A 9,982-nucleotide genomic window follows, 5' to 3' on the forward strand; every position below is an offset into this window, starting at 1 on the left:
CACCAATAATTAGCAAGGAATTAACGGATACATCTTCAGGGCTCGACATATTCAATGAATCTGGAGGGCCTTCAGCAATTGAGCCCACACCTTCGGGAGGCGAACCAGAACCCCCCCATATCTCACTGTCTATAGACCCATCTCTAGAGAATATTCCCGAGGTAAGAAATTCCACTATGCCCTTATTTATGAATAACATCGATACTTTTGTTAGGTATATCTTACCTTTTAGGCAAAATCGTGGCAAGCCACCAAACAGATACTTTCTGGACATTGAGGCAAGGAGGTCGAGGTATCCAATTACTGACTATGTCTCCACCGAAAAGCTACGTGAACCTCTCAAGACATTCGTACATAAGCTTTCCACATGTTATATTCCCACTATAGTTCAAGAAGCATTAACGGATACCAAATGGACTCAGGTAATAGAAAAAGCTGCCCGAACCTCTCAAGACATTCGCACATGTGCTTTCCACATATCATATTCCTACTACAGTTTAGGAAGCATTAACGGATACCAAGTGGACTCATGTAAGAGAAAAAAGAAAAAGGAAAAAGAGAAGAATAAGAAGTAAAAAGATATCCTATAAAAAGAAAATAAATTTAAGCGAGGCGTAGCTTTCCCATCTTTAATTTACTAGATTAATGTTTTGTTTACACGTAAACAAGCACCTATTTAAAAAAATATTTTTTCAAACTGCTTTTAATTTTTAAAAAATACATTTTTTCTAAAAAAATATTTTCTAAAAAAAATATTTATCTAAAATGTACTTATAATAAATAAGCCTAAACTACTTTTAAAAAGAATAATTTTTAGGTAAGTGATTTTTTAAATAAATATTTTTACATAAGTGCTCACAATAAACAAGGTTTCTTCTGTGAAACTTAATTTCAATCCTCAACATGATTTCCTAAATATAGGTTGGCTGATAGACTTTCATCATTGTTCCTCTACACAGCATGCTTCTTTTGCTTTTTAAGCTTGAACGCAAACGCCCCATTAACACTCTTTCACCTTTTCACACGATGCATCATTATCTCCATCTCCTCTATTTTGAAGAATAGTAAAATTATTTGGTTGCTATGCTTTCTACTCGGGCAACTAAGGAGCACTACTTTTATTTTTTATTTTTTATTTTATTTTGACAAATGGTTTAATTTGATCCGTGACATTATCCTTGTTTGACCAAATTTGTGAATCAAGATCTTCATTATAACATTAAGAAAAAAAATTATTTTTCCTAATATTTTTCTTCTCTATTAAATACTATAAAAAATGAGGGTTTGTTTTAATATGATTAAAAATTTAAAACAATAAAATATTAATAATACGTAAAATCTAATTTTTATTTATAGATTTGATATATATTTTTTTTAATTTTCTTTCTCATTTTCCTTGATAACCAAACTTGAAAATGAGAGCTCCTTTATATTTTCCTTTTCTTTCCTTAGAATTTTCTGAGTTCCAAACGAGGCATTAGAATGTAAAGTTCGAATATATTTTGATTTGGAATTATAAATTTGAACAAAATATAATATAAAAATTATACTAAATTTAAGAATAAGTTTCTTTTTGTTTTATTTGGAAAGCAATTTTTGTTTTGGGAGATTTTATTAAAAATTGATCATTGTTAACCATAAATAGTAATTAGACCTGGTATGATATATATTTAAAATTTTCTGTTTCTATTTTCATATTAACACAGAGAAGAAACATGTGACGGGCAAGGAATTAATTTTGGTTGCTTATTTTTTATTTGTATTTTTGGTTTTCAACTTTTTTCACAAAATTAAAAACCAAATAATTTATTTTTTTCCATTGTTATATTAACTTCTTGTCAAAATATTTTAATATTTAAATTTTGCTCTTATGGTTTAAATTATTGATAGCGCTTACCTACAAGCATTAAGCTTTTGTGTTTCCTCCCAACACTGCAGCAAGTGGACTAAGCAACTTGACCATCTTTCATAAAGGTCAATCCCTACTTATCCATTAGTGGAATATATATAGATTCTTATAGATACTTTGTTTACAAAATTCTCCCAAAAATATAATTTTTATTTGCATATTTCTATTCACTATTGCCTTTAAATTCTCCTAAAGATACAAGCATGCATCTCCAAAAACTTTTTGTTCTTCTAAATTTTATATTTCATAGTTTAAATTTAATTATTATTCTTATGGCTTGCAAGGTGGAGTGAGTCGTGATGACTCGAACCCAAAACCTAGTGATTCGAGTGTCATGCTCACAACGGCAAGTTAGTAAAATCAATACGACTTAGCCAACAAGATCCTGCCCGCTATCTTTTGAAATGTATATTGGCTAACTTATGTATCAACGTCTTACATTCCATTGAAGAACATTATCAAATTATTACCTAGGGACGGCGTCCTAGCATGGTGGGATGAATCTTATCAATTGAAAACGCAACAAGCATAGGGTCCACTTAGGTTGTTGGGATATGAATCCTGCCCAAGATCAAATAACACACACACACACACACACACACACACACACACATAAATAACACACAAGATTTATGTGGTTCGACCAATTTAGCCTACATCCATGAGATACGAGTAACTTCACTATATATATAGTGAAGTTACTTTTATCCTGTGGATGTAGGCTAAAAGAGGAGGAGGATTACAACACACTCAACTCATTCACTTTAGTACACACTCACAGTGCTATCACTCTCTGTGTACATACAATGGAGGGGAAGCACTCCTTTTATAGGAGGAAATCACCGCAACCCAATTCCCTCTAACAATCAATTTTCCTTCTTTGTCAAAAAGGTGGGTGGTGTTTGGTGCAGCCAATTCTGAATTGTAGCCATCTTTCTTCCATGTGAGGATGGCCACCATGTGCAGTAATAGTATTTTTGCCTTCTAAATGAGGCGGGCCCAACCAAATCTTCCCCGCCCGACTTATGTGAAGAGTTCCACTAAATCTGTTGCAGTTCTACAAGCTTTGAGGTTTGACTTGGAAATTATTTTAGTCATCACAAATCCAATGATATCGAACATCAATATGCTTTGAATTTGAATGAAAACTTGGATTCTTGCTAAGATGAATAACGATATGACTGTCATAATAAAGAACATACTTCTCTTGCTTAAGGCCAAGTTCCCTTAGAAACTTCTTCATCCATAGAAGCTCTTTGCTTGCTTCAGATATGGTGATGTACTTTGCCTCAAAAGTGGACAATGCGACACATTTTTGTAACTTTGATTGTCATGACACTGCTTCCCCTAAAAATGTCAGCAAGTATCCCAAAGTAGACTTTTTGGAATCAACGTCACTGGCCATGTATGCATCTGTATAACCTTCCAACACAGGTTTGTCATAACCAAAACATAAACATAAATGAGAAGTACCTCTTAGATACCTGAGAATCCACTTGACGACTTCCTAATGTTCTTTTCCAGGATTAGAAAGGAATTGACTGACTACTCTGACTGTATACGCGATATCAACTCTTGTGCATACCATGGTATACATCAAGCTACCCATGGTTGAAGAGTAAGACACTTTCTTCATTTCTTCTTTGTCGTTATCACTTGTAGGATATTGCTTGGAAGTAAGCTTGAAGTGTCCTATAAGTGGGAAACTGACTGGTTTTTCTTTGCTCATATTAAATCTTTCTAACACCTTATCAATATACTTTTCTTGAGATAACTACAACTTTCTATTTTTCTTATCTCGAAAGATCTTCATTCCAAGAATCTGTTTTGTTTGACCAAAATCCTTCATTGTGAAGGATTTTCTTAATTCTTTCTTTAATTTTTCTATCTTCTTAGTATCATGACCAACAATAAGCATATCATCTACATAAATCATGAGAATAATGAACTCATTACGAGAAAATTTCTTAGTAAAAACACAGTGGTCAGTTGTGAACCTATTATACCCATACTCCATCATGAAGGAATCAAACTTCTTGTACCACTGTCTCAATGCCTGCTTGAGACCATACAAACTCTTTCTTAGTTTGCACACCAACTGTTCTTTTCGTTTGGCCTTAAATCCTTTAGGTTGTTTCACGTAGATTTCTTCTTTCAAATCACCATGGAAAAATGCAATTTTTACATCAAGCTGCTCAATCTCCAAGTTCAGGCTGGAAACCAATCTAAGAACAACTCGAATAGATGACATCTTTACCACGGGCAAAAAAATCTCTTCAAAGTCAATGCCTTTTCTTTGACCAAAGCCTTTCACAATTAGTCGCGCCTTGTACCTTGGTTGTGAGTTTCCTTTTTCACTTTTCAATTTAAACACCCATTTGTTGTTGAGCACTTTTATTCCCTTTGGTAGCATGCAAGGATTTCATCTCTTCTTGCATGGCCTTCAACCACTCAGTCTTGTGCTCATGTGACATGACATTTTCATAACATTCTGGTTCTCCAAGTCAGTTACCAACACACACTCATCTGGTGAGTATTTGCTCAAAGGTTGATGCTCCCTAGTGGATTTTCTTATTTGGGGTTCTGCTGCTAGAGCTTCTTGATCACCTTCAGCTAGTGGTTCATCAACTTTCCTGTTATCGTCATTCTTTTCTTGTGGTTGTCGTGGTGAATTTGGAATCATATCGATTGGATTCTTGAAGACAAGCTTTGGATTATCGGTCTTCTCACAATCGTCAATAGTTTGATCTTCAAAGAACACCACATCTATGCTTTGGATGATTTTCCTATTCTTTAGATCCCATAGTCTATAGACGAACTCATCAATACCATAACCGACGAAGAAGGCACTCTTTTTGACTTTGCATCAAGTTTGGTCCTTTCATCCCGAAGAATATGGAAAAAAGCTTTACAACCAAACACCTTTAAGTGTTTATATGATACATCTTTCCCAATCCAGATCCTTTAAGGAATGTCACCTCCTAAAGGAACTGAAAGAGAAAGATTGATGAGGTTAATTGCTGTCATTAACGCCTTGCCCCAGAAGGATTTTGGCAGCCTTGAATGAGAGAGCATGTAGATAATCTTGTTGTAGATGGTTCTATTCATTCTTTCTGCATTGCCATTATGTTGAGGAGTCTTGGGAACTGACTTCTAGCTTGATACCTTGGACTTTGCAATGCTCTTCAAATGGCCTAATATATTCACCACTATTTTCTGAACGAACACATTTGTGCTTTCTTCCACTTTGTCTTTCAATATTGGCCTAAAACTTCTTGAATGTATCTAACACCTGGTCTTTACTTTTCAAAGGATACGCCCATGCTTTTCTAAAGTGATCATTAATGAATGTAACAAAATACAATGATCCACCAATACTTTTATCATTCATAAAACACATATTAGTATGAACCAGATCAAGAATATGCTTTCTCCTAAATGGAGGGTTCTTTCAAAATGCAACTCTATGTTGTTTACCAGCTAAACAATGAGTACAATTCTTTAAAGAATTACCTGATAAATTTGGAAGGAGCTTTTTCTTTACAAGAATTTGGAGTCCCTTATGTGGCCAAGTTTTTTATGTCATAACTTAATGGTGAATTCATGTTTTGTGGCATTTACATCTCTTGCACAGAGTTGCTTAGCTTGAGTGTAGTATAAGCTAGCATCCTTTTTTCCTTTGGCCACTACCAAATTCCCTTTCTTGAGCTTCTAGACTCCATTACCAAAATAGCTTTTATAACCATTTTATCAAGTTGATCTATGGAGATCAGGTTAAGGGGAATGTCTAGTATATGCCGAACATCCTTTAGTAGTAGCTTGCAGCAACACGTCTCCCTTACCAGCAATTTTGCATTTGACTTCATTTCCTATCTTAACAAAACCATAATCACCACATTTGTAAGATGAGAAGAAGTCTCTTCGTGCTGTTACATAGAATGATGCTGCAGAGTCAATTGTCCATGTTGTTTCTTGGCAAGTGAGGTTAACGCGTCCTTCCTCACACACCACGTATGTTTCACCTTCATCAAAAGTCACAACTGCACTACTTTTGTCCTCCTCTTTCTTGTCTTCGTTGGTTTGTTTTTCCTTCCACTTCCAATAGTCCTTCTTTATATGTCCAAACTTATTACAATAATAACAGGTGAAGTTACCCCTTGATTTTGATTTGCCTATGAACTTGCTTCTGGACCTGCCTATGTTCTTCTTGCCTCCTTAGGAATATTTGCTTCTGCTCTTCTCAATAACCATCATTTTTTCCTTGAGAGTGAGTAGGAAAGCCTTGCTTAGCTCTTCTCTTGCCTTCTCTTGTGATGCTATCCTTCACCATACTTAAGGTTACCTTTCTGTTTGGTGTTAAATTATTGAGAGCTACCACCAGTGTCTCCCAGCTATCTGGTAATGAACTTAGCAAAATCAATGCTTGAATTTCATCTGGAATAGTTAGTTCCTTGCTTGTCAGATTATCAAGATTTTCATTAAATTTATCTAAATGATCTATAATATTTTGTCTATTATAAAATTTTAAATTCGCAAGCCTTCTTATCATGAAGGCTTTGATCAGGGCATTCTTTGACTCGTACATCTCTCCCAGATGGAATAATTTGTCTTTGTAAGTCTGATCATGGAACTGATCCCAAAACTTGTACTTTCCTCCATTTAATATGCTCTGGTACTGTATGTGGACAACTGCAGTGAGCAATGTTGCTATAGTATAATCTTAAAGGGTAGGAACAAATCCAACCATGAAGGCGGTATCAATACACATTAATAAAATCTACCATTAAGGCGGTATTGATACACAGAATAAAAACTGCCGTCAAGGCGATATTAATATAAACAAAAAAAAAAAAAGCCTACCAAAAGGGCGGTAAACCAGTAGCTCTGATACCAATAGTTGGGATATGAATCCCACCCAAGATCAAATAACACACACACACACAAATAACACACAAGATTTACATGATTCGGCCACTTAAGCCTACGTCCATGAGAGATGAGTAACTTCACTATATATATATGGGTATACAGTGAAGGAGGAGGAGTATTACAACACACCCAACTCACTCACTTTAGTACACACTCACAGTGCACTCACACTAGTTGTGTCTTCACTCACTCTCACTCTTTGTGTACATACAATGGACGGGAAGCACTCCTTTTATAGGAGGAGATCATCGCAGCCCTATTCCCTCCAAAAGTTAATTTTCCTTCTTTGTCAGAAAGGTGGGTGGTGTTTGGTGCAGCCAATTCTGAATTGCATCCATCTTCCTTCCATGTTAGGCTGGCCACCATGTGCAACAATAATATTCATGCCTTCTAAATGAGGCAGGCCCCAACACAAGTTTTGTGATTTTACTAATGTTAGGCGAAACTCATGCTACTGCGGTGTGGCCAGGTGGGTTTAACATTAATTAGTTGAAAAGTTAAAAAGGACAGCAACCTTTTAAGAAAACTGTTGTGGTTAAAAGTCTTGAAGAGTTAACCACACCTATGAACTTTCTTTGCAGGCTGATTATGCAAGCCTATCTCACCAAATGACCAAAACCTATTAACACTTTTTAAACACCAAGCTTTTTCAACATGCCAAACAGCTAAGAACTTGTATTTTGACTATTTTCTCTCCTATAAACTTAGTCAAATTCTTTCAACTGGGGATTTCTTTTCCTTATACATACAACTTTCCATTTTCTCATTGCACTAGCCTCCCTAGGTATTGTAGCTAATAAGCTTGAAATGGGCAGCACTAGAATGAGCCTATTGGTATTGTTCTTCACGGTAATTAGTTTTGTGCATGGTGTCACCCTTGGAGGCAACTTAATAGATTTCTACTAGATTCTGAGAATAAAAAAGAAAGCTCGTCGATCCTGCGGGAGTTCTCAACAACTAGTCATTGAAGGTCATTGTATGCAACTAGAATGGACTAATGTGTTCTGATGATCAAACTCACATTGTGGGATTGAACCTATCTGGATCAGGACTGTTTGGTTCTATTGACCTTATAGGTCACATCCGATTTTGATAATGACAAATACTCAAGTATTTTATGGCTATCTAGTTTATGTGCAGGTATATATTCACAGGTACTTTGATGGCACATGAAGTAGAGCATGAAGACCCTGAAGATCATTTTATATTGTAATTCATTATTATTCAATTTGGGTTTGTAATAGTAATTAGGAAAAATGTTTGTAATAAATCTCTACATATTATGCATATAGACTAATTCTAAGCTCATAGACCATAGAGAGACCTTAGGTCCCTACACATATGCACAAATAGTCCCCATTATCACTTGCACTATCAGGGGATTGAGTTGAAATGAATTGGACTAAAATAGGCAAATCTGTGAGAGGTCGGGCGACCGAACCCGTTGTGTTCAAAACACATCGGGCGCCTGAACCTGTGGACAAGTCAACATGTTGACTTGGATTCGGGCGGCCAAACATATTTGACCGCATTGTCCATGGGTGACCGAACTGCTGAGATGACAGTTCTTACCAACTCAGCTAACCAAACTTTACGTTCAAAATGGTCTCGGACGACCAAACACATGAGTTCGATTAACTGAATCATAGACCGGGTGATTGAAACGTGAACAGAATGATATTTACCTTGGTTCAGCTAACCAGACATACACCCAGGCACCCGAACGTCCAAAAGAGACTTTTTCTACTAAGTCTATTTGGGCGATTGAACCAAGGTTCAGCCACCCAAAAACTCTTGAGTTGCGTATTTTTTTTTACCCAGGTTAAAATGTTTAAACAACGTTAAAATTTCTAAATTGTTTTAAAACAATTCTAATAATACCCTACATGTTCTAAACGGTCATAATTTGCCCTACTTCTATATATAGGAGTTCATTTGTGTGGATTAGCATCATATTAGAAAAAATCATTAGCAAGAAATCCTTTAAAACTCAAAAATCCTATTTTGCCTATAATACTCCCAAATACTCTCATATCTTCATTCCTTTGATCAATCTTAGCATTGTGAGAGCTTCTTGTTGTGCTATCACTTAGTATAGATTGCTTAATACTCTCATTAGTCTTGCTTGATTGATTGATTTATTTTGGGGAGTTAAGCAAAGTTTATCCCAAAGATTTAAGTTTAATAAATCTTGTTTTGGGATAAACTCAGTAGCTTGAGGATCTTTGCATTGTCATTGCAAGATTGCTATAGCTATAGTTTTTGTGTGCAAATATTTTATAAGCTATATTATTTCAACTCTTGAGCCTATTTCATTGAAGAAAATATTTTTTGAGTTGATTTGAATATTGTTGCAGCATCTTTGAAACCTTGATATATTATTGAGATTTGAATATCTTGTTTCAAAGAAATAGCTTGTTTATACTCTCTTGAACATGTGATTATATCTTGTTGAGTGTTGCTTGCACAAAAATCACATCACTGAGCTTACATTACCTATACTGTTGATGTGTGGTTGATTGATTATATTTGGTACATATCTACTTGATTGAGAAGCATAATCACTGTATCTAGTTATATTGTAAAAGTACTGTTGTATTCCAGGCATGGCCTGAGGGGGCGGTAATCTAGCCCGGTAAGGATTGTATGTAAATGTTGAGGTCAACCCTGTGCTAATTGACTTGGTTGTTTAGGTGCCGCTCCACCCGTTAAGTGAGCTTATAGTGGTAATCCTTGTGCTTGTTAGCCAAGACGGGGACATAGGTAGTTTGCCGAACCTCGATAACATTTTTGGTGTTGTTTCCTTTACTGCTTTATTGTGCATGTTTGGTTAATTTATTTGTGCAATTTAATTTCCATTGTATATTTATATTGATTTACTTTATCTACATTAGATTGACCTTAGGCTTATGTAATACTGCTGTAAGGGGATTGACCTAGGGGATAAAATTTGAAAATACCAAATTCACCCTCCTATTGGGATTATGGTAAAGCTAATAATTGGTATTAGAGTCACATAGCATAGACTTAATAGTTAATTTGCAAAAGATCTAAGATGGCTCATAGTACTATAACCCCTTTCCTTCAGGGACCCTCTTCCACACGCCCTCCAGTTTTCAGTGGTGTTAATTACACCTTCTAGAA

This window comes from Malania oleifera, chromosome 13, assembly GCF_029873635.1.
Source record: "Malania oleifera isolate guangnan ecotype guangnan chromosome 13, ASM2987363v1, whole genome shotgun sequence".
NCBI classification, from domain to species: domain Eukaryota; kingdom Viridiplantae; phylum Streptophyta; class Magnoliopsida; order Santalales; family Ximeniaceae; genus Malania; species Malania oleifera.